This window comes from Myodes glareolus, chromosome 10 (assembly GCF_982192425.1).
Source record: "Myodes glareolus chromosome 10, mMyoGla1.1, whole genome shotgun sequence".
In the NCBI taxonomy this organism is placed as follows: Eukaryota; Metazoa; Chordata; class Mammalia; order Rodentia; family Cricetidae; genus Myodes; species Myodes glareolus.
Window position 1 is genome coordinate 80,837,666 of NC_142035.1, and position 23,800 is coordinate 80,861,465.

Genomic DNA, 23,800 nt, shown 5'->3' on the forward strand with positions numbered 1-23,800 from the left:
GGACTAAGGACCTCAACATTCAAAACAGTAAATTTAAAATACTGTGAGATGACAACAATTTAGCTCCATCCTATGAATATTGGTTTTATGGGAAAAAAATAACATTAAACTAAATGTGAATATTCATTGTATCTACAGGCAGTTTTATTACCGTGTGCCACATGGGTGAGCCTGATGGACATGCTCAGATGGAGCTTACCTGGTGCAAGTAAATCTTTAAGGAGTTATTTGAGACTACAGTCTGCCCATCAAACCGATCCTGCCTTTGAAAATGTCTGTGCTATTTTTAGTATCTACTATTTAATAAAAGTCATGTGCTGAGTTTGATAAGAGGAAGAAATTTCAAGTCTGTTTTATTGGATGTCATAAATACAAGATGAAAGAAATAATTTAGTATAGCAAGAGAAAACAGAGATGAATGATGACTGAAAGAAATGTTAAATATCAGTAATTATGACTTTATTATGTAATATAGTTTTAATGAGAAAGTTAATTAAAAGTTTGGGGAAACGAATAACATTGCTAACACCATCATATAAAAATATAAAGAAGTTACTAGTTACAAATGTTCAAATTAAAACATCTATTTTTTTTGGTTTTCCTATTTTTATTTGGGGGCAACAGGGAGAGGGCCTCTTTCATCAACAGGAGTATTCACAGGTTCTTCAGCCATTCCAGGCTTGGGCCCTGAGGGTCCTGGGGGTGGCTGGGCACATCGGGCATGTTTCCATTATCTCGTACAGGGACTGGGTAGTTGTAGGGTGTTGCCTGGTTGATCATGGAAGCATACTTGGTGTAGGGGCTGATTATGGGCATAATTATAGTGAGGCCCCAGACTGAGAAGGACACCACCAGCACCGGCTCCTTTGCCGAGGCATTCTTGAGGAAAGTGGTGATTCTTGCGGCCATCTTGGTCTTGGAGCCGACAAGGGCCAAATTAAAACATCTTTTAGAGTAAAGCATAGAATAATGAATAAAAATGTTTAAGTGTTTTAATTTTCTTACATGAATGCAAAATTTTAAAAATAATATTAAATTTAAAACAAACAGAGGCCTGGTAAGATGATTCAATGGGTAAAATATCCCATTTGTAAATATTGTAAATATCTCGGCTGTGTAAATATGAAGCCTAGAGTTCTGGTCCTGGCATGCAACTAAAGGCTGATTGCAGTTGCATGTGTCTTTAAACCTAAGCACTGATATTGTAAAGGTATATGGATCCCAGAAGCTGGCTGAGAGCCAGTCTAGCAGAATCTGTGGTTTCCAGACTCGGAGAGGGACTACCTCAAATTTAGTCCTCCATGTGCATTACACATATAACTCAAAATAACCAATGAATTATCGAAATGTTAAGTAATGTTAAAGCTAATATTGCTTGATTTGTGACACTGCATTGCATATTATAAAATAATATGATGGGAGTCTGGATAGAAAACTTCAAAGTTGAGAAAATTGTTTTCTCTTCCAGAAGACCCAAGATCAATTCTCAGAAGCCACATCACAGCTAATAACCATCTGTAACTCCAGTTCTATGGAATCTAATATCTAATATCCTTTTCTGAATGAGAATAAATTTTAAAAACACTGTTTTAGAATCTTGTTATATTTTAAAGAACATAATTTAAGATATTTTATACAAGTAAAGAATGAATGACAAGGGTTTTAGCTGTCTACTTGAAACAGATTATTGACAAGAGGTAATTGCTGTTAATAAATGTTGTTACTACTACAAGGAATCTGAACTATAAGAACAAGTTTAAGGTTTAGTTCACATCACAATATCAACAGAAACACTGACCCATAAATGGTATGATTCTAATAGAACTGTAGTAGCTATGAAGACTAATCAAACAATAACATTAACTAGATGTTTTCCATCCATCTTGATATACAGAACACATCTACCTAGAAAATTGGCATAAAATCCACATTCACATGTCTAGTTTATGAGGTTATATTGAAACTACTATTGAAGTTATATATCAGTAGATAAAACATATAAAAAGAGTTCAGTGATGGTGGTTCACACCTTTAATCCCAGCACTTGGGAGGCAGAAGCAGGTGAATCGTTGTGAGTTCAAGGTCATTCTGGTCTACAAGAGCTAGTTCTAGGACAGGCTCCAAAGCTACCTGAGAAACCTTGCCTTAAAAAAAATAAAACAGATTGTGGGAGAAAGAAAGCAGAGGCAGACAGTCGCCATGACTCTCCTCTCCTAGACAGCTGCAGGTTAAAGTCCTCCCGGTAAGCCACCACCTCGTGGTGCAACACAGATTATTAGAAATGGGTTAATCGGTTAAACAAGATGTGAGAGTTAGCCAATAAGAGGCTGAAACTAATGGGCCAAGCAGTGTTTAAAATAATACAGTTTCTGTTAACTATTTCGGGTAAAGCTAGCTGGGTGGCTGGACCCAGCCTGCCGCTCCTTTTACAGAGTGGCACTCCAACGTGGTAACTAACTCCACGTAAAACCTAAGAGGGCTTAAAAAGTAATTCTAGAAACAAATATAGAGTTTAACACAGATTTTGCTGTTTGCTAGGGCGTGCTGTAGAGAGATTTCCTGTTTCAGCATTAGCGGCAGAAAAAAAAAAGCTGCGCCATTTTAAAGCGCAGAGTCCCGGGCCCTGCTGCCGGTGCAAATTCCGGCTATGGAGCATTTCTGGGTACAGATGTTTGTATTCCCGCTCGGGCTAGGGATCGGAAGGAAAATACTCTGAGACCATGCCTGCTCTCCCCAACTGGGCAGACTGTGGGACCAGGCTTAGGCAGCCGGGAGAGCATGGCGGATTTCTGCTGCCATAACAGAAAGATGTTTGCAGGCTGTGCATTGTTCTGCGTGTCAGATTTGGCTGTAACTTGGATGAAAAGAGTTTCTGTGCTGCACGCTCAGTCTCAGAGTTAAACTGCTGAGTGCGGCTCTAATGTGGACCTGCTGTGTGTCTAGAACTGTGCATGGCTCTGAGGCTCGAGCAGCTCCACTCTGCCATGCTAAACTGTGCTGACCTCAGGCAGGAAGGATCGTAATTATCATAATAAAAGTGTAGTTATGGTTTAGACTGGACAGGAAATAGGTGATACCATATTACCTCTACATGGTGCAACTTAAGTTTTTGAACTGCTTAGCATATTAAGAAGTGCTCCTGGATACTAAAAAAATTACAGATTCACAATAGGACAGATTCAGACATACAAGACTTATAAATGGGTCACAATGCTGGATGACTGTACGTAGGCTTGGGACAGAAAAGTAAAAAGTTAATGCCTTTAAAAAAAGGATAAAGTCTTTAAAGAGACAGAATAAAGTAAAGTGATAGAGTAAAAATAAGCCATGTAAAAATGGAAAATTCACAGAGTCTGGATTCTTTGTATTATTGTGTTTTCTTTAAAATTTTTGACTGTGAAGGAGCTAATTACAGAGAGACATTTCAGTCTATGGGCTGCCAAGTTAAACCAGAGTGGATATCATAAGGGTATTATGATTTCAGAATTTGAGTCTAAGGATATGATGCTTTGGAGAAGGTCTTCTTTTGTCTTCACAGAGGATGAGACCCTGTGGATTGTTTCTATCCCAATATGGTATGATCAACCACGTCCTTCTGAAAGGTTGCTGTGAACACCCTCAAGAAATTACTTCATTCAACTGCCAACTGAGATGAACCTAGCACACAGGTTTTACCATGAAAGACCTGATTAACAGCACCCCCATTCAGCATGAAGCAGTTTGGAGAGAAATAACTGCACCCATATTCCCAAATATTGTTTATAAATGTTCTTTTACATTTAAAGGGGGATATGATATAGATATGAATAATTTGCATTGGTATGAAATTTAAGGTCAATTTTGTTATATGTGTATGTATTTCTGATCTTGATTAAGGTATTGTGACTGTGTAATTCATTTAAAAATGTAATGTATAGTTAGGAAATATAGGTTGTTAATTGATAATTATCGATAATAGTCAATCTTGTAGTCATGTTAGTTAGATTTTCTAGATATATAGAGAGATATTTCAGTTAGATAGGCATTCTTCATATCTTTCAAAGACTTCAGAATATGGCATTTAATGTTTTAATAACTTAGGGCTTTTCATGACAATGAGACATATCTGCTCATGGCAGCACAAATCTACTTCAAGAGGAAGATGGGCATTGAAGAGGCTCCTTATGGAGTTTGATAGCCATTTGGGCAAGAAACTGCTCTTGCCAGGACTGATGCATAGACTGGATACAAAGAACCTGCAGAGAGAGGACTACTGAATTTGCCTAAAGGTGAGATGATTCTTTGGGGTTCCTGACTCATGAAAGAGTCTGCAAGACATTCTGCAGGACACAGCAGATAGTGACTGAACAGTCTTTGAAATTTCCTGCTTCATGGACAAGTCTGCTGGATACTATGGACCTGAAGGCTGAAGATGGATGCCCCAGCAGTACAAAAGAACTTTGGGTGACTGTCCAGGCAGCGAGATGTCTCTGTCATTTCTAGAGATTGGAAGTTGTTTATTTCTTGTTTGCTTAGGTAATATTATATCCTTCTGGAGTCTTTGATGGAGTTGAAGAATGATTGTTTATAGTTATAGTTTTCCTTAGTGATGATAAAAGATAAAGTAGATATAAATATTGTAACTGTAATTCTTGCTTGATAACTGTTTTGTTATATGCAATTTTACTCTGTGAAAGTGAAAGCCTTTCTTTTTTGTTTAAATAGGAAAAGGGGAAATGATGGAGGAGGGTTATCTGTCTATTGTTGCTTTCATTGGTTAATAAAGAGACTGCCTTGGCCTTTTTGATAGGCCAGTCCTTAGGTGGGTGGAGTCGACAGAACAGAATTGTGGGAGAAAGAAAGCAGAGGCAGACAGTCGCCATGACTCTCCTCTCCGAGACAGCTGCAGGTTAGAGTCTTCCCGGTAAGCCATCATCTCGTGGTGCTACACAGATTATTAGAAATGGGTTAATCAAGATGTGAGAGTTAGTCAATAAGAGTCTGAAAGTAATGGACCAAGCAGTATTTAAAAGAAAAAAATAAATAAAAAACATATAAATAGATATGAAACTTCTATTTAGTTTTCATAGATGATTTAAATCAAAAGTGTAGACCTTGATGGATTCTTTAAAGTATTAAATATGCTTATGTCCTACAAATGTGATTTTTATATCTTCTTATTAATGTTGTATTTTACTCTTTTGAGATTGTAATTACATCATTATATTATTTGCCTTTTCCCTTTCCTGTATCCAAATCATCTCATGTCCATCCTCACGCTCTCCTTCAAATTCATGGCCTCTTTTTTTTCTTTAATTGTTGTTGTTGCTCTCTCTCTCTCTCTCTCTCTCTCTCTCTCTCTCTCTGTATGTCTCATTCTTGTGTGTATGTGTGTGTGTTTTAAATACAAAATGCCTTAACGATACTAGCCCACTTTGGGTATGGTCTCAGGTACTATAAATGCAGACAAAAATTGGGCATTGGCCTCTTGGCTGCTGGATTCAGTTCCAGTTCCCAGTGCACACAGAGGGCTACTCTTTCTGTGAGTTTATACCCAGATTAAAAAAAAAAAACCTTTGTTATACTCCATTATAGATTATTGTGGAAGTCTTTTGTTCACAAACAAAGTGGTGTCCACCATCTGGGTCATGGATCCATTTAAGACATAAAAAAAGTTTAAAAAGTGAGGGATTCTAGACTCAGAAAAACAGGAGTCAAGTGCATTTCCAAAAGTGATTCCTTATAAAAGTTTGTTTTAATTTAAAGGGGGTTGATTAAAATGAGTACTGGTCACAATTTCTAAAAAGAAAAATAAGGTAGATATGGTATAGAGATGAATACTTTGCATTGGTATGGATCTTGGTTATTGATACATATTTAAAGTTGATTTTGGTAATAGTGTGCATGTGCATTTCTGCTCTTGCTTAATTTATTATGTATGTACAGCTCATTTGAAATGTAATGTATAATTAAAAATTGCAGAATCATACATAGTAATAGTCAAACTTGTTGTCATTGTCTATTAGGTTTTCTAGATGTACAAAGATATATTTCCGATGGATAGGTATTCTTCAAACACTTCAAAGAGCTGTAGAATATGGCATTTAATAACTTAGGATTCTGTTGACATGAAATGCAATTGTTTCTTGCAGCACTGATGTATTCCTGAGAGAATGTTGTGCACCAAAGACACTCCACTTGGAACATTTCTCCTTCTTGACAAAACTAAACTTTTGGAAGAGAACAGCCCCTTCCTCTGTCGACATCTAGAGCGTCGGTGGTCCCTGGGTAAGAGTGTTGAAAAAACCAGGACACGGGGGATGCAGTGTAGAAAACAGCATTTGCAAACTGCATGCTGTGTGTTTATTAAGTAATCCTTTTATACGCTATGGGAACAATTGCTTTAGTCAACAATTTAAAGAGGAACTATAGATCATGAGTTAACCAAGGACTTATTTAGATTATGCACACAAAGCAGCTTAACATAGCAAGGGTGGTCTGGGGGCTTGCAAGACATCCTACCCTATTTTTAACAAGGGTCTCCAGAGACATTATCTCACTGCCCCAATCTATTCTAAGACTTCCTTCAGTGAGCAGAACAGCTGCTTCAAGCTGAGACTGCAGCCTCAGGGCAGCCACTTCCTCAAACCACAGGGTATGTGACACTTGATCTCAGAATTAAAAGTCAGAGGAATTGTCACTCTGAAATGTCCCATAGCATTCCATGGAACTTCTCTTAGATTCCAAGACAGTACTCAACACCTCCCCTGTCGCAGGTGGCACGATCCCTGCATTTTATAACACAGTCTCCAAATCTCCACATTCCTCAACCACTGACTAAATGTATGGTGTTCAGACTGAACAAGCAGGATACAAGCAAAAAGACAACCAAGCTTTGCAAAAACAGGATAAAACAATTTTTTCAGATTTTGCTGTCTCTGTAAATGGTCTGACAGTTACTCTAGGCCTTAGGCAAAGTTGGTTGTCCCAATGTTGCGAATAAGACTTTGGGTGATTGCCCCATTAACTAGTTGTCTTTGTAATTTCTTGCATTTTTTGGAAGTATTTGATTGTATTTCCTGTTTACTCAAGTAATATTATTTTACTTCTTAGGTCTTTGATGAAGTTGAAGACTACATAGTCATAGTTACTTTCCTTTCATGAGTTAGTCAAGCCATTTTTAATGTAAGTCTTAGGGTCCTTAGGATAGGATAGCTATTAAAATGTTTAGTATATGTTTTTGTTTGATATTGTTCATGTTCATTGTAATTCTACTTTTCATGTATGTTTTTTGCCTCTTCTTTTCCCTGGACAATACTTGATATTTGTTCTTAATGTATATAGCTTTGTATTAGACTTATTTAGACAAATGGAGATGTGCTAAGGGAACTCTTTCAGCCAATTGCCTTTAAGACACCAGCCCACTTTGGGCATGGTCTCATATACTATAAATATAGATGAAAAGCATGCATGGGCTTTTGGCTGATGTTTTCAGTTCCAGTTCCCAGCACATGCAGAGGACTATTGCAGATTCCTACCCATTCTGTAAGTTTACCCCAGATAAATAAATACTTCTTATACTCCATTCCAGGCTATTGTGGAACTCTTTTGTACACCATCAATAATCTATTCAATCTGAGAGTCTAATTAAATTAATTGCATGCACATCTTTTCAGGATTGACCAGCCGTTAATGATACATTTGTTAGAAGAAAATATATATGCTATCTCTTGTTTTATACATATGACAAAGAATGAGAATGGCATGCATCCCTTCAGAAGATCTTCTTATTGACTGACATTACACAAACAATCTAAACAGACTTTTCAACTTGACTAAGATGCACCTGTGGCATATTTTTGATCTTGCTGAATTAGTGAGAATATTCAAAAGGAAAATAAAAATATTCCTTTTTAGCTTAATAACTGTACAGTATATGTGATTTCATAATTTCTGGCATCCAAAAGACACTCATGCCATGTGACTCATTGCCATTTAAATCCATAGTAAAACTGTTAAAATAATGTGATCACCTATAAAACAGAAAATCTTTAAATTCATTTTTTTGGAATCTCTGAAGACATATTAGACATTCCCTTCACATGACATCCAACAAGAAAACCCCATCATGCTAATGAAATAAAATGTGTTTTCTCATGGAATAGCTGCTATCCTTGGAAGATATATGAAGGAATGCCTTGCTTTATGGATACAATAAAAATCAAACCAGTTTTTACAATATTATTATTAAGATTAGATTTGGTAATTGAAAAACATTTAAAACATTAAAACATCCTTTGCTTTAATTTAACAAGTGAATGAAATTAATTTAATTTATTTCTAATGCTATTCATTTCTCTTGGGATTTAATAATGGACTATGAATACCAGTTTAGTAATTTATTGAATATATTCACTAAAACTAACTCAAAACTAAATTTTATCATGTGAGACAGAACCATTAAAACTTTTTTCTTTTTCTTTCTTTTTTTTTTTTTTTTTTGCATTCAACATCCAGACCCAAAAGAAGCTGATCAAGCCAAATAATGTTAGTGGGTTTTTATCAGTTTTTCTTGTGGGTTTAAACTTCAGCAAAATCAACAGACTCCAAAGTGCAATTTATGTTCACTAACAATATGGATTGAGAGCTATTGTTTTAAGTAATAATTTTATTTGTTCTTTGATAACTTCATACAATAAATTTAGAACATATTCATCTCCTCCCCAAATTCCTCCCATGCTGACCTTCTCCTCTCTTCCACATATAATACAACATTAAGTATTCATTTTTGTTTTTCCATTCTGTTAATTTCACATGTCCGAATTTCTCTTGGGAGTGGAGACCACCCTGGAGTGTGGTGATCCTACCAGGACTCATGCCATTAAAGAAAGCTTGTTCTTCTTCACCCAAAAGGCATCAAATAACAAAACATGTCAGCTAATATTGGCATTTTCTGCACAACTTTCCCCTTTCATATTGGATTACATCTGACTTGAGCAAGCACGGGTCTTGTCACAATTCCTTTGAGGTCATAGGTGCAACTATATTACTGTGTGTTCAAAAGAACATTGCTTTGAAGTTATCAACCTCCTTTTTTTTGAAACCATTAAATCAAATTGATTTGTTCATATGGAGATGGATGTTGGGACATTCACAGAAGCATGGGGGAATATAGAGAGGACACACAGGGACACACAGACAGAGAGAGAGGGGCAGAGACAAAGACAGATACAGAGAGACAGAAAGAATTATTTGACCTTCTACTGTCAGCAACAAGTGTCAACATTCAATACCTCCTCATTAAGTGATAGAATAAAACAGAGTTTTCCACAATTGTCAGAGTTTTGACAAGCTTAACATTGGGCAAGTCTTTACATGAAAATTTTAGCTAGTATGAGATTTTGAGAGTCCTAGAATACTAAACCTAAAAGTTTACATTCTATTTCACTCTTCTCCATCATTTCGACCTGACTTTTTTTTTATCCTCTTCTTTGATATTTCTTGAACATCGGTTGAGATTATATTCTGCTTTTAACCACTTGTACATTAAAGAATTGACAGCTATTATCTATAAAAATAAAATTTTGATCAATGTTGATCGTATCACAGATCTACAAATATAAACATAAAACTTAGAAGGAAATTTGACCTTTCAGCCATGAACATTTGAGAGGGATTACAATGGTATAGAAGAGGTCTCAAATCAATCATAATTCTGTCAATTAATTCACAATGTCATTGTTGTTATCGTAATAATCTGCACATCCTGTCTTTTGGATGTGTTCTAAAATATGCAGGATCCAGCACTTGGTGAGATGATTGATGATCCCCATCTGAGTCTGGTATCCTGTAAAGCATTGTCTGGCACTATGAATATCAGCATGTAAGGAGGACATTTCCAGTTTTGTTTGAAATTGATTTCTTTATGTCCTGCAGCCCACAGTTCATAGTGTTTGCAACTACATGGACTTACTGTATAGTTACAGTGGATAACCAAGGACAATGACAATAGCAATTATTTTGAAAACACTTGAAGATTTCCTTGATCAATAATTCCTAGAGAAATAGCTCATGCCTTGCACTGTGAATTTAATTATAACTAAACTCTTCTGGAAGCCCTCCTTACATTTTGAAAAGCAAAGAAGATATGTCAAACAGGCATGTGTACTTCTATGTTTATCTCAATACTGTTCAAAAGACACAAGAAATAGGAACAAACAAAATGAGCATGAACTTATGAAAAACTGGATAAAGAAAATATAGTATACATTGACAACGGAATAATATATGAATATTAAAAGGAACAAACACCTGTTAGTCATAACAGTATGGATGGTAATAAAGTGATCATTGGGTTAAAAGTGATAATTCAGGCATAGAAACACAAATATCTCTTGACACATGGGTATAGAATACAAAGAAGATGTGATTCAACAAAGAATGTAAAATGTTGGTAACCAAAAACTGGGGAAAATAGCTGGGACAGCTGAGTGTGATATGTTAGATAATAGGTATACAGTTAAAATTAGGTAACAGCGAAAAGTTGCAGTGTGCCCCTAGGAATAGGGTAAATGTAGGTAATTATAAACATGATATAATTTGACAAACTTTAAGGAACTTGTTTTTTTTTCAACCACAAATAGTAAGTATTTGGATTATACTTGCGTTTAACCTAATTTAAACATCAACATTTATATAGATGGCATGACACCCATAAATATATACAATTGTAAATTTGTGTGTGTGTATGTGTGTGTATGTGCAACACAAATTTCGTTGATAAAATGGATAACAAATCAAGGAGTTTTATTGATCTTTGTGATCCTTGTGTTTTTTTAATATACTAAAGTTCATCTGTAGCTTCCTAAAGTGTAACACTGTGTAAGGTATCCTTATCACTCAATTTATCATTGCACACAGAAACTGAAATTTTCAGTTTCAAAGGAAAATCACATATTGAGTAATAACTTCATTGAAAGAGAAGGAAAAATGCAACTTCAGAATAAAATTATTATAGTAAGTGAGTATTTATGCTCAATAAAATAACAATATTTCAAGTAATACTAAAAATATATTAGTAGAAATATATTTTTTGATTTTACTTTTAATTTTTCTTTGAAATTAAAATATATCTTTTTCCCGTTAATCCTTTCCAAACAGGCCCCTTGCTTTGTGTCAGATTAATGGCCTATTTCTTGTAATTGTTGTTCCATATATGTAATATCACACACACACACACACACACACATACGTTGTTGATCCTTGTACATACATGATTTCAGGGCTCACTACTTGATATTGGATAATCAGTTACTTATAGAAAACCCTAGGTCCCAGACAATTTAGTGTGTGGTTCTCGGCCACCCAAGCAGTGTTGGGTATGGGTTTCTTCTCATGGAGTAGGCCTTAAGACACATCGAACATTGGTGGTTTGCTCCCACAAGCTTTGTGCCACCATAGCCCTAGCATTTGTTGTGTGCAAACTAGATTATAGATCAAAGTTTTTGAGGCTGGTAAGCCATTTATGTTTTCCTTTTAGGTAACTTATAGAGTACCTTACCATGCCAAAGATACTAGGGTGTATGGGTAAAGGTTCTATATAAGCACCAGCTTCATCTCAGTATGTGGAGAACAATCTGTTGTCTGGCAACAGCCTGGGTTGCTTGGGGATTTCTATGGGACCCTTTTTGTCAACAAATTGTTTAGATGAGACCCAGTCTTGGTACTGAAAGCTTCATTTGGTGAAAGGTGGCAATCAGGGACTCCGTGTTACCTATTATTTGAACACTTCATTGGGCTCACCTTCATATATTTTTTGAATTTTCCACTGCACTAGGTTTATATATGCTGCCCCTCAAATGTCCCTCAGTCCTAGCTGTCTCCCCCAATTTCCCTTCCTCACCTACATCTCTACTCCCTTCCTGATCCTGATCCTCTTGATTCTGCCCTCTGACTGCCAGCGTGCCCTTGGACAGAAAATACATATCAGAATAGATATTCACTTTAAAATGATAAGAAATTATTTACATATGAAACTGGCAATAATTAAATGGTGAAGAGAATAAGTTATTGGATATGTCTAATGTGGCATTGGGAACATTACTTTTTACAGATACTTTTAAAGAGATATTTGAAAGTTTATTTGGGGCTCAGGATATTGTTCAGTTGGTAGAGTGCTTGATTCACCTGCAGGAATACATGGTTATGTTCTCCAGCACTGAAAAAAAACATATATGATCCTCATAACTGTAATTCTTGCATTTGGGAAATGGAGACACTAGAATTGGAAGAATAAGGTCATCTTACATTACATGATTATATACCAATTTTGAAGTAATATTAGATGTATAAGAACCCTCCCTCTCTCACACACACACATACACAATACACATACATGTATGTATCAAAAATCTACTTGCTTTTCTTCCAAACAATTCTGTACCACTCCACCAATCAATGCACTTGTATGATATATACGAATGATTTGCTTTGACACTTTGGATATACAATATAGTTTTGCACCATAATAACAAAATGTGATAAAATAAAATTCCATTTGTAGTAAATTCTGTGCATGGTGATAGATATGGAACTACTTTCATTCTTCTACAGGTTGACATCCAGTTATGCCAGCACCATTTGTTAAAGATGCTTTCCTTCTTCCATTGTATACCTTTAGCTCCCTTGTCGAAAATTAGGTGTTCATAGATTTGTGGGTTAATATCCGGGTCTTCTATTCGATTCCATAGGTCAACTTCTCTGTTCTTATGCCAATACCAAGCTGTTTTTAATACTGTAGCTCTGTAATAGAGTTTGAAGTCAGGGATGGTAATGCCTCCAGAAGTTCCTTTATTGTATAAGATTGTTTTGGCTATCCTGGGTTTTTTGTTTTGCCATATAAACTTGATTATTGTTCTCTCAAGGTCTGTGAAGAAGTTTGATGGGATCTTGATGGGGATTGCATTGAATCTATAGATTGCTTTTGGTAGAATTGCCATTTTTACTATGTTGATTCTCCCAATCCAAGAGCAGGGGAGGTCTTTCCATTTTCTGGTATCCTCCTCAATTTCTTTCTTCAAAGACTTAAAGTTCTTGTCAAATAGGTCTTTCACTTCCTTGGTTAGAGTAACCCCAAGATATTTCATGCTATTTGTGGCTATCCTGAAAGGTGATCTTTCTCTGATTTCTCTCTCTGCTTCTTTATCCTTTGTGTATAGAAGGGCAACTGATTTTTTGGAGTTGATCTTGTATCCTGCCACATTACTAAAGGTGTTTATCAGCTGTAGGAGTTCTTTGGTAGAGTTTTTGGGGTTGCTTATGTACACTATCATATCGTCAGCAAATAACAAAAGTTTAACTTCATCCTTTCCAATTCGAATCCCCTTGATCTCCTTATGTTGTCTTATTGCTATTGCTAGAATTTCAAGCACTATATTGAAGAGGTATGGAGAGAGTGGACAGCCTTGTCGTGTTCCTGATTTTAGTGGAAAGGCTTTGAGTTTCTCTCCATTCAATTTGATGTTAGCTGTCGGCTTGTTGTATATTGCTTTTATTATATTTAGGTATGATCCTTGTATCCCCAGTCTCTCCAACACCTTTATCACAAATGGGTGTTGAATTTTGTCAAATGCTTTTTCAGCATCCAATGAAATGATCATATGTTTTTTTTCTTTCAGTTTATTTATATGATAGATTACATTGATAGATTTGCGTATGTTGAACCAGCCCTGCATCTCTGGGATGAAGCCTACTTGATCATAATGGATAATTTTTCTAATGTGTTCTTGGATTCGGTTTGCCAGTATTTTATTGGAATTTTCGCGTCGATGTTCATGAGTGAAATTGGCCTGTAATTCTCTTTCTTGGGTGTGTCTTTATGTGGTTTTGGTATCAGGGTAACTGTAGCTTCATAAAAGGACTTTGGCAATGACTCTTCTGTTTCTATATTGTGAAATACATTAGGGAATATAGGTATTAGCTCTTCCTGGAAGTTCTGGTAGAATTCTGCATTGAAACCATCTGGTCCTGGGCTTTTTTTGGTAGGGAGATTTCTGATAACAGCTTCTAATTTTTTACGACTAACAGGTCTACTTAGATTGTTCACCTGTTCTTGGTTCAACTTTGGTATATGGTACTTATCTAAAAAAAAGTCCATTTCTTTTACATTTTCCAACTTTGTGGCATATAAAGTTTCATAGTAAGATCTAATAATTCTCTCAATTTCCTCTGTGTCTGAATATGTATCCCTTTTCATTTCTGATCTTATTAATTTGCATGTTCTCTCTCTGCCGTTTGTTTTGTAGTAAATTTGTTGAATAAGAGTTGAGGAACACACATAAATATAGCTGGGGAACAGTTCAATTTTACTTTTAATTTTCTTGGTGCTGAGGATTGACACATTCCATGTCAATGATTTGCTACTCTTTCAGCATGAAAACCAAATTGAGCACTACAAGAACAATACAAAACCATACTAAGTATACTTAAATAAACAACAGAGTACAATATTTTTTATATTTTAATCTAGTCTTTCCTTTTTGCCATTTTATATTTCTAGTGTTATAAGAATTCAATTCCAGGTACTTAAGTATTTTATTGGTGAAACCGCAGTCTTGAAAACACTGAATATTTTGTGTTTTCACTTTTGAATCATATATTTTAGACACCTACCAGAAGATTATATGTAAATCTATATGCCTGAATTATTAGACACATACAAATGCTTTGATAAAAAAGGAACAATTTGTGAATGAATGCATTCTAAGTTTACAAACTTTCTGTAGTTCATGCATACAAATTATTATTATTTTTTAAACATTTGGTTAAGCTTTCTTTCTTGTCAGTGACGGCTCATGCCTTTAATCCCAAACTCAAGAGGCAGAGGCAGGCGTGTCTCTGACTTCAAGCTCAGCCTGATCTGCAGAGCAAGTTACAGAACAACCAGGGCTACACAGAGAAACCCTGGCATGAAAACCAAAAAAAAAATTCTTAAAATATTTCCTACCATAAAATATTTTAATCCTAAAATACTTTTCTCTAACAAGCATTCTCTCTCTCTCTCTCTCTCTCTCTCTCTCTTTCTATCTCTCTCTTCTCTTCTCTCTCTCCTTCTCTCTCTCTCTTTCTGTGTTTGTGTGTGTGTGTGTGTGTGTGTGTGTGAGGACTTATAACTATAAGTATGTATAACCAGAAATCAATGAATGATTTATTTCCTGAATCACTCGAGAATTTTTTTTTCTTGACACGGTTTCTCTGGCTAGCAAGTTCCACAAATCCTACATTCCATCCTCTGCCATGCTTTTATGCTTATATTATAGATAACCCAATTGGCTTTTATGTTGGAGATCCAAACTCATATCATCATGCTTACATAGAAAGAACTTTATTCACTAAGCCATCCCATGCTCTGGTTTAAAAACAAACAAACAAATCTGAACTTATATTTATAATAATATGATTTTAACTCATCTGCTTTCAATATCATAATCACAGTCTTCAGTATATGCATTTATCTAACATATATGGTAACAATTTAAGCTTTCATTGGTTAATCAATAAAGAAACTGCCTTTGCCTAGTTGATAGGACAGAACATAGGTAGGCAGAGTAGACAGAACTGAATGCTGGGAAGAAGGGCAAAGTGGCAGACACTATGGATCTCCTGCCTGAGACGGACACTGGTTAGAATCTTGCCTGTAAGCCACAGTCATGTGGCGATACACAAATTAATAAAAATAAATTAAATTAAGATGTAAGAATTAGACAATAAGAAGTTAGAGCTAATGGGCCAGGCAGTGTTTAAATAAATACAGTTTCTGTGTGATTATTTCGTGTGTAAAATAGCCAGGGACAGGACAACAAGAAGCCCATTCCTCCTGTTACAGAGTAGAAGTTAGAGCTAATGAGCCAGGCAGTTCATAACTTATGTAGACTTCATGTGATTTTCTTTGGGACTTACTGGCTGTGGGAACTGGGCAGGACAGAAACCCCAACAAGCAGGTCCACATGTTACAATATACCATCTGTTACTTCTAATATTTTAGAAAGTCCAATCAATCCATAGACAAAAATATAATATTTATGACATAAAAGAACAATGGAATTTCTGATAGAGAAGCTCATAGAAATGAAATCAAAGATGATCAAAGTTGAAACACATCATATAATTTACACCTGTGGTGATCATGTTTTAAGAGCAAATTTTGGCTACTTCAGTCCTGAAACTTCCATTTAATAGAATCATGAACTTAAAATTGAACAATCTGTGTCATTTTGTAGAAGCATATGCTTTTCTGTTTGCATAAGAGTCCTATAGACTTGTCATCTCACATCACCACCCTATATTGTCAGATGTGACACAAGAGAGTAAAGCCCAGCAAACTAATTATGCACTATCTTCCAGATGAATGGCTTACTAGCACTGTCAAAAGTCTCATTTTGCACTTCATTACCTAGAGGTGAACTGCAGCCTGCAAGGAACACTAATTAATGTAAACTCATTCTCCCAGTTACAAGACTCTGTGTGCTTATTGGGTTGTTCTCTATAAACACAAAAAGAACATAAAGACCTTCCTCTGCTAGTGTATTTTCATAGCATCTTGGGTCATGATGCCCTAACAATTCATTCTAAGCTTTTCATCAAATTATCTAAAGGGTTACCTCCTACTTGACACACTTTCTCAACCTAACACAGACATTCAAACAGTTACAAAAAAAATCCTAAAGTTGAAGTGCATAATCATTATAAAATTTAATTATTTATAAATATATTCACTTTATCTCTTTAGCTACATGAATTATGATAGTGTCACAAATCAAACATGTGTGATTTCTAGGCTTTCTCTTTTTGATGTAGATACTAGGTTTCAAATATAAAATGGGTACTTTAAGAGGATATTGAGATGGATTATTGGGAGTTAAAGAGGATACTGGGAAATTTGTTAAAAGCCATAGAGCAACACACAAGGAGGCAATATTTTTAATGGTATAAAGAGATTTCAGGCCCCAGCACCAGGGACAGACAGAATGCTAGATCTCTTTAAAGAACTATAGCCCATGGAGTGGAAGAGGATGTCTTTTCTTATGCTCATTGAGGGTAGGAAAGGCTCCTAGTAATAGTCTGCATCAAGTTCTCTTATCCCTAGGCACTAAGAAGGGAACAGGAAGGAGAGCAGGATGTGACAATCATTTGATGTAAACTCACTTTCCAGGCAACAAATCATAGAATGACTAAGGTGGCCAACTTAGAACTCACGGGTAATTTCCTAGCAGGATGACCATCAGTGCCTGTGGGGAGGGTGAGTTCTATGGTAAATATTGTGGTTTCAGTAGGGTTGTGATTCTAAGTTTAAGATTTTAAAGTAGGTGTAATGTAGAATGTCATCTGGAGTATGCCTTTAATAGCTCGCACCTTGTCTGGTCTGTCACCTTCCTTTTCCTCTCTCCTCTTCCTCAATTTTAAGAATGAGAGTACAAAATTAGACCCTGGAAACTACAATTGGTGGTCTTGATGATGATTTGTGGAAATGGCTGACCACATGCTTTCTGTTCTTTCCTCTTTTCAGGAATTCCAACCTATTTCAGGGAGAAAAGCTTCCTATTGTATCGGAAAAGTGCAGAAAGATGTTTTACTATATTACTTAGAAATGAGTGATAATATTGAATGTGCTTTCTTGCCCTTCTCTCTCGATGCTTATCTGCATGAGAATGCTCACCTGGAGTACCTCACTTCTTCCATCAATGAGTGTCTCCATGTTCTGAATTTCTAGCTCGTGAATTGCTTTATAACATGTCCTTTCAGTAGTCAAGCTCTTTGATATGAAGGAACTGTGCATTCATGAGACGATACACATCAGTTGAGTACCAAAATGCTAACAGGCTAAACCACTCATTGCCAAATAAACCTGGTCTTAAAAAACATCAGGAGAATAATAAAGAAGGTTTAGATCCATGGGTAATAGTCAATGATTAGATGACATATAGAAAGCGTAACATTTGCTTTTTCAAGAATGAGGTGCCAGAGGTGGTGTTACCACAAGGAGAGTAGCTTTTACATTTCTCTGCAAGCATAGTCTTTTCTTCTCTGTGGATCTGTTTTGCTCTGTGTGGTACTTGTGGCCCATTTTGCCTATCCACTTTGCCCACAAATTCTTCAAATCCTAGATCAAAACGCAATTTTCTTGAGAAATCATTTCCATATTACCTCCCACATTTGTATTGGCATTATTTTAAATTTTAAACTAGAATATGTCTGTGCAATTTTACACATATGCTTCATTACAATCTCTGGTTTACAACCATCTGCAAAGCCTGTGAGGATTTGAATTTGGCTATTTTTTCTCTCTCACTGATCTAGTATATGAAACTGTGTTATAAAACTAAGATTTCTTTATTTTGTCATTTAATATATACCCCCTTAAAATCTTTCATCATAAATTTAAATGTTAAATTCTACAGTTATCCATGTAGAATTTCCCTAGAGCTGCCCCTTTTCCACTGCACTTGAAAAAAGTAAGACACATTACTGATTATTTGCTTTAGGTGCCTTATTTCAAATTTGTGATATTTCTAGTATCCAGTATTCCAGCATTTCTTTGTGTAAGCTATTTCCGGAATCTTAGGCTGTTTTGAACACAGCTTGGCACACTAGAATGAACCCTGCAGGGTGATACAGATGTGTCTTCTTATGGAATTGTGCTCTATGCCAAATAATATTAGAGTGTTTGTAGGATAATATTTAAATTAAATTTTCTTTTCAAATGGTTATTTTCCTTTGCAAAGAAACTCTTTCGATTAAGCACACACTTGAAATGTTCAAATTAAATCTCTTCATGGTAACGTAATGGCCCAGGGCAGCTTCTTAATAGAAGATAAGAAGGCAAAAGACATTTTACTCTGCAGAGCATGCTCCAGAGATTCATAAAATTCTCTGCCCTTTCTTTTTGCAGCGATGCCACAGTGAAATTGTTTATCTATTATGAGCTTCAGCTTTTGATTTGGAAAATGGTTTTGAGTGTCTAAAACATAACGTTAAAAGGCCAGAGGCTTTATGTGTCACCTCTTTTCAGTTTTTTTTAATAAAATAATAAACCTGTCTAATTCATTGTTTTGAATATAAAATTATACAACAATACATGCAATATTGGCCTTTAATTGCTTGTTTTTAGCTAGCATTTTCCTTTATCATGTTTCTGAAATCATTAAAATATGTAGGTGGACATACTTAAATCACAACTAGCATGAAATCATTAGTCAATAAATATCTTTTTTCCTTTTCTATATTTCCAATTTTATTTGCAACAGGCACATCTACTTTATGCTGTATTTTTCACTTCAGTTTTACTTTAATGCTGGATTTCCTACTTACTTTGTGAGAAATCTGAGATTTACATCATTCCATTTGTCACACTCGTTTGGTTTAATCTATCTGATCTCTATGATATTTGGAAGTGTCGGATCAATTCCATACACCACGCCTTGCTTGTTTTCACACTGAAACATAAATCTCACAGAAGATCAAGATACTTCACATAGATCTTTGCAGACAGACAACATATCAATATGACTAGAAGCAAAAGATGAATTTCCCCACTGTTTGATCAATAGAGCAATAGCTGTGAGTCCTATGGATGAAGATAAAGCTATCCTTTCTGTTTTCATATCTAACCACTTTATTTGACTTGATCTCATCTGCTTTAGAGAATTCTTTTGCCTGACTACACACAATGCAAAAAACATCTTTCATTCTATTGATTCTCAATTTCCTCATCATTAATTTCATTGACTCTGTATTAGGCTTTCAAATTAGAGCCAAAAGAAGCCTAAATGGTAAATCTTTGTCCTTTTGCTAATACACATTCCCTTCTTTCTTTCTCTCCCTATCTTTACTCCCACATTCCTTCACCTACTTTCTTCCTTTGTTCCTTCCTCCTTGGTGTGCAAAGTTCTTCTATACATGCTTTGCTTTTATTTGTTAGTGAATAAAGAAGCTGCTTTGGCCTGTGATAGGACAGAATAGAGCTAGGTAGAAAAATTAAACTGAATGATGGGAGAAATTAGGTAGAGTCGATGGAAGGCCATGTAACTGCCACAGGAGACCAGAACCTTGCTGGCAAACCACTAGCTTTGTGGTAAAGTATAAAATAACAAAGATACATTAATTTAAGATATACAACTTAGTCAGAAAGACATTTAAGCTATTGGCCAAACAGTATTGCAAATAATATAGTTTCTGTGTGGTTATTTCAAGTCTGAGCAGCTGGAAATGAGCAGCCTCTGCCAACAGATTGGATCAACAACTTGGGGCTGGTTACATTCACATAAAACCTGAGAGAGTCTGGGAATGAATTCTAAACACAAAGTAAATAGATTTTAGTGCACTTTCTTGGTAGCCACAGCTTTTTTTTCCTCTTCTGGATGGGCTCACAGTGATCAATGGCTTCACAGATTCCTTAAGAGAGACTCAGTAAAAACTGTGTGACTTCTTTAAAATAGCAGCTTCCAGGTTCACCAGCAAAAATATAGCTATGACTCTTTCAGGAAGTTCAGCTACAGAGCATTTAAATGGGGGTTGTCAGCAGAGTACTACAACTTACTTACTGGTGACACAGACTGGCTGCAACCTTGAATCTGGGGCAGAAAGAATGGCTCTCAGAAGCAGTGAGCCTGACTCTACCATGTTGGACTGGGTGAAGCAAGAAGGCAGGACCTCAGAGTTGGTCCTAATCATGCCTGCTTAGAATTTAAAAGAAAAAGCGTGCTTTGGGTCAAAAAATAATTACAGATACACAATAAAGACAGATTCAGATTTAAAAAGGAGGGGAGCAACTAAATGAGGGATAGTTTTAGATTAATGCATGTAGGCTTGAGAGAGAAAAGAAAAAGTGTATAGACAGTAAAAGACGTGAATGGTTTAAAGAAAAAGCAAAAGTCTTTAAAGACAGTCGTGGATTAAGGGAGTAAAGAAAAATAAGGCACATAAACATGGAAAATACACAGAGCATATGGATTATCTATATTATTGTGTTTTCTTTGAATTTTTTGACTGTGAATGAGCTAAATGCAAAAAGACATTTCATTGAATGGGGTGTCAAGATAAACCAACATGTCTATTTTAAAGGTATCTTGACTTCAAAATTTGGATCTAAAAATTTGTTGCTTTGGAAAAGAGGTTCTTCTTTTGTTTCCACAGAGGATAAGAGCCTGTGGATTACTTCCATTAAGATTAATGTGATTTGATGGAACAAGTTCCCCCAAAAGGTCACTGTGAACATCTCCAAAATTACTTCACCCAACAAAAAGCAGGGAGCAGTTTGGAAAGAAATATGCACAAATTCCCATATATTGTTTATGTTTTTTATATTTAAAGGGAATGATGTCGCAGGGCGATTGGTAATGAAAAGTCCCCAGACTATCTTACAAAAGATACAGCTTTAATAAAACAGAAGGAAAAACTTACAAAGAGTCCCACCCGTCTGGAATGCTGGATCCAGGCCAGGTCAAGGGGGAGAGAGAGGGCAGGGGCTTTCACCTGCCAGGTTTATAGGTAAACTTTTGCCTTAGGGCAACATGCCCCACTAACAGAATGTGATTGGCTGAACTCCCCTATCAAGAGGATATGCTATAGAGATAAACATTAGGATGGATCTTCGTTTACTGTTAAAAATTTAAAGTCAATTTTGTTATATGTACACTTATGCTCTGATTTAGGTATTGTATTTGTGCAGTTCATTTAAAAATATAATGTGCAGTTAAAAATGCAGCTAATAGATAGTCATCTACAATAGTCAAACTTGTAGTCATGTTAGGTAGGTTTTCTAGATGTACAGAGACCTTCAGAATATGGCATTTAAAATGTTTTAACAACTTAGGACTTTTCTCAACAATGAGACACACATGCTTCAGGCAGCACCAATCTACTGCAAGGGGATGGATGGGCATCAAGGTTTTTATGGAGCTGGTTAGTCATTTGGACAAGAAACTGTTCTTTCCTGGACCACTTGATGTTATGCTGTATGAACTATACAAACAGGATGCACAGAAAAATGTTTGGTGTACTTGCATAAAGGTGAGATGGTCCTTTGGAGTTCCTGCTTTTAAATGAACAAAAAGAGTCTGCTAGACATTTTTCAGGACACAGAAGTGGTGTAGAAGTAGGTGTAGGTGGAGCAGCCTGGTTATCCTGTTACACAGAAGAAAATGACTGACAAACTGCCAATAAAGGTGTAACTGCTTCTTGGAACAGTCTGATGGATACTATGTGCTTATAGACTGAAGATGGATGCCTGCAATGTTACACAAGAACTTTGAGTGACTGTCTGAAATTCTAGAGTTTTGGAAATTGTTTGCAATGCACTTAATGTAAACTTAGGAAATATTATATCCTTCTTGGATCTTTGAGGAGCTGAAAAATACATAGTAATTCACAGTTATAATTATAGTTTTTCTTAGTTATGATAAAATATAAAGTAGATAAAAATATTTTAACTGTAATTCTTGGTTAAAACCAGTTTTGTTATATGTAATTTTACTGTGTTAAATTAAAAACCTTCTCTTTTATTTAAACACAAAAGGTGAGATGATGTGGGGTTTCCTTATGTACATGTTACTTTTATTGGTTAATGAATAAAGCTGCTTTGGGCCAATGACTTAACAGGGTAAAGCCAGGTGGGAAATCCAAAAAAAGATGTAGAGAGAAAGAGAGTAGGCAAAGTCAGTCGGATGTCATGTAGCCATTGCTGGAGGAGACAGATGCCAGAACCCTGCTAGTAGGCCACCACCTTGTGATGATGTACAGATTAATAGATATGGATTGATTTAAGGTGTAAGAGTTAGCTAGAAATAGGCTTACGTATTGAAATTAATACAGATTTATGTGTGATTATTTCAGGAATCTTGGTGGCTGCGAAACAAAGAAGTAACCTCCACCAGCACTTCCTCCCCCCTTCTTCCCTTTCCTCTTCTCTTCCTCATTTCCTTCCTCTCTCTATATTACCCTCCTTCCCTTCCTTCTTCCCTCTCTTTTCTCCTTCCTTCCTGCCTTGATTTATTCTATCATTCATTTCTTATTTACTCAAATTAGAATAGACTTCTTACTATTGTAATATTTTCCCATGATACCCTCAAAGTAAACAGACTTACTACTGCATCTCCATTTTTGAAAATTGCTATAGTGCCTGACTACCATATGTCCCTTGAATCTTCAAAAATAATTTAATCTAAATTCAAGGATAATGTACTCCATGCCCAAGTGATATCTGTTCATAAGATCATCAGTGAAGAAATATGAATTGGTGGTCTATTGATACTGAGACTAAGAAAATGTCAATATGTTTAGATAAAAGAAATGACTCTACCGTCAACAATATCATAATGAAGCAGAGGAGAATGCCAAATGTTGAAGCTGTATTATCTTCCCAGAAATGCACTTGAGAAAAGAAGATGGAACAGAGGGAACCTAGAAAAGAGGATGGAGCAGAGAGGAGTCTGCTATAACTATTTAATAAATCATTAGTTCTCATAATATCTATTTGTATTCTTACTCATGTATGGCACAATAGGGCTTCCATCTGTTCTGTTTTTCTATTTGAACACTAAGCCAAGGTTTAATATTGAATAGTAGAATAGTGAGCATAGAATATGTTATCGGTTATGTGTATAGCACTAGAGAAGAAGAAATCTTCTTGCTTAGAATTATATTCAAATGCTGTGACAACAATTGGATATTAATATTGTAATGCTAGTGTTTTGTGGAAAATGATTTGACTGCTATATTCTACTTTCCTTTTTAAAGTTTCAATGAAATTATAAATTCATATATATTT

General features: G+C 35.7%; 1 pseudogene; it reads right to left on the bottom strand.

The window, feature by feature from the left end:
* Positions 1-586: 586 nt before the first annotated feature.
* LOC125406518 (NADH dehydrogenase [ubiquinone] 1 alpha subcomplex subunit 3 pseudogene) lies at positions 587-927 on the bottom strand (annotated as a pseudogene).
* Between the last annotated feature and the right edge of the window lie 22,873 nt (positions 928-23,800).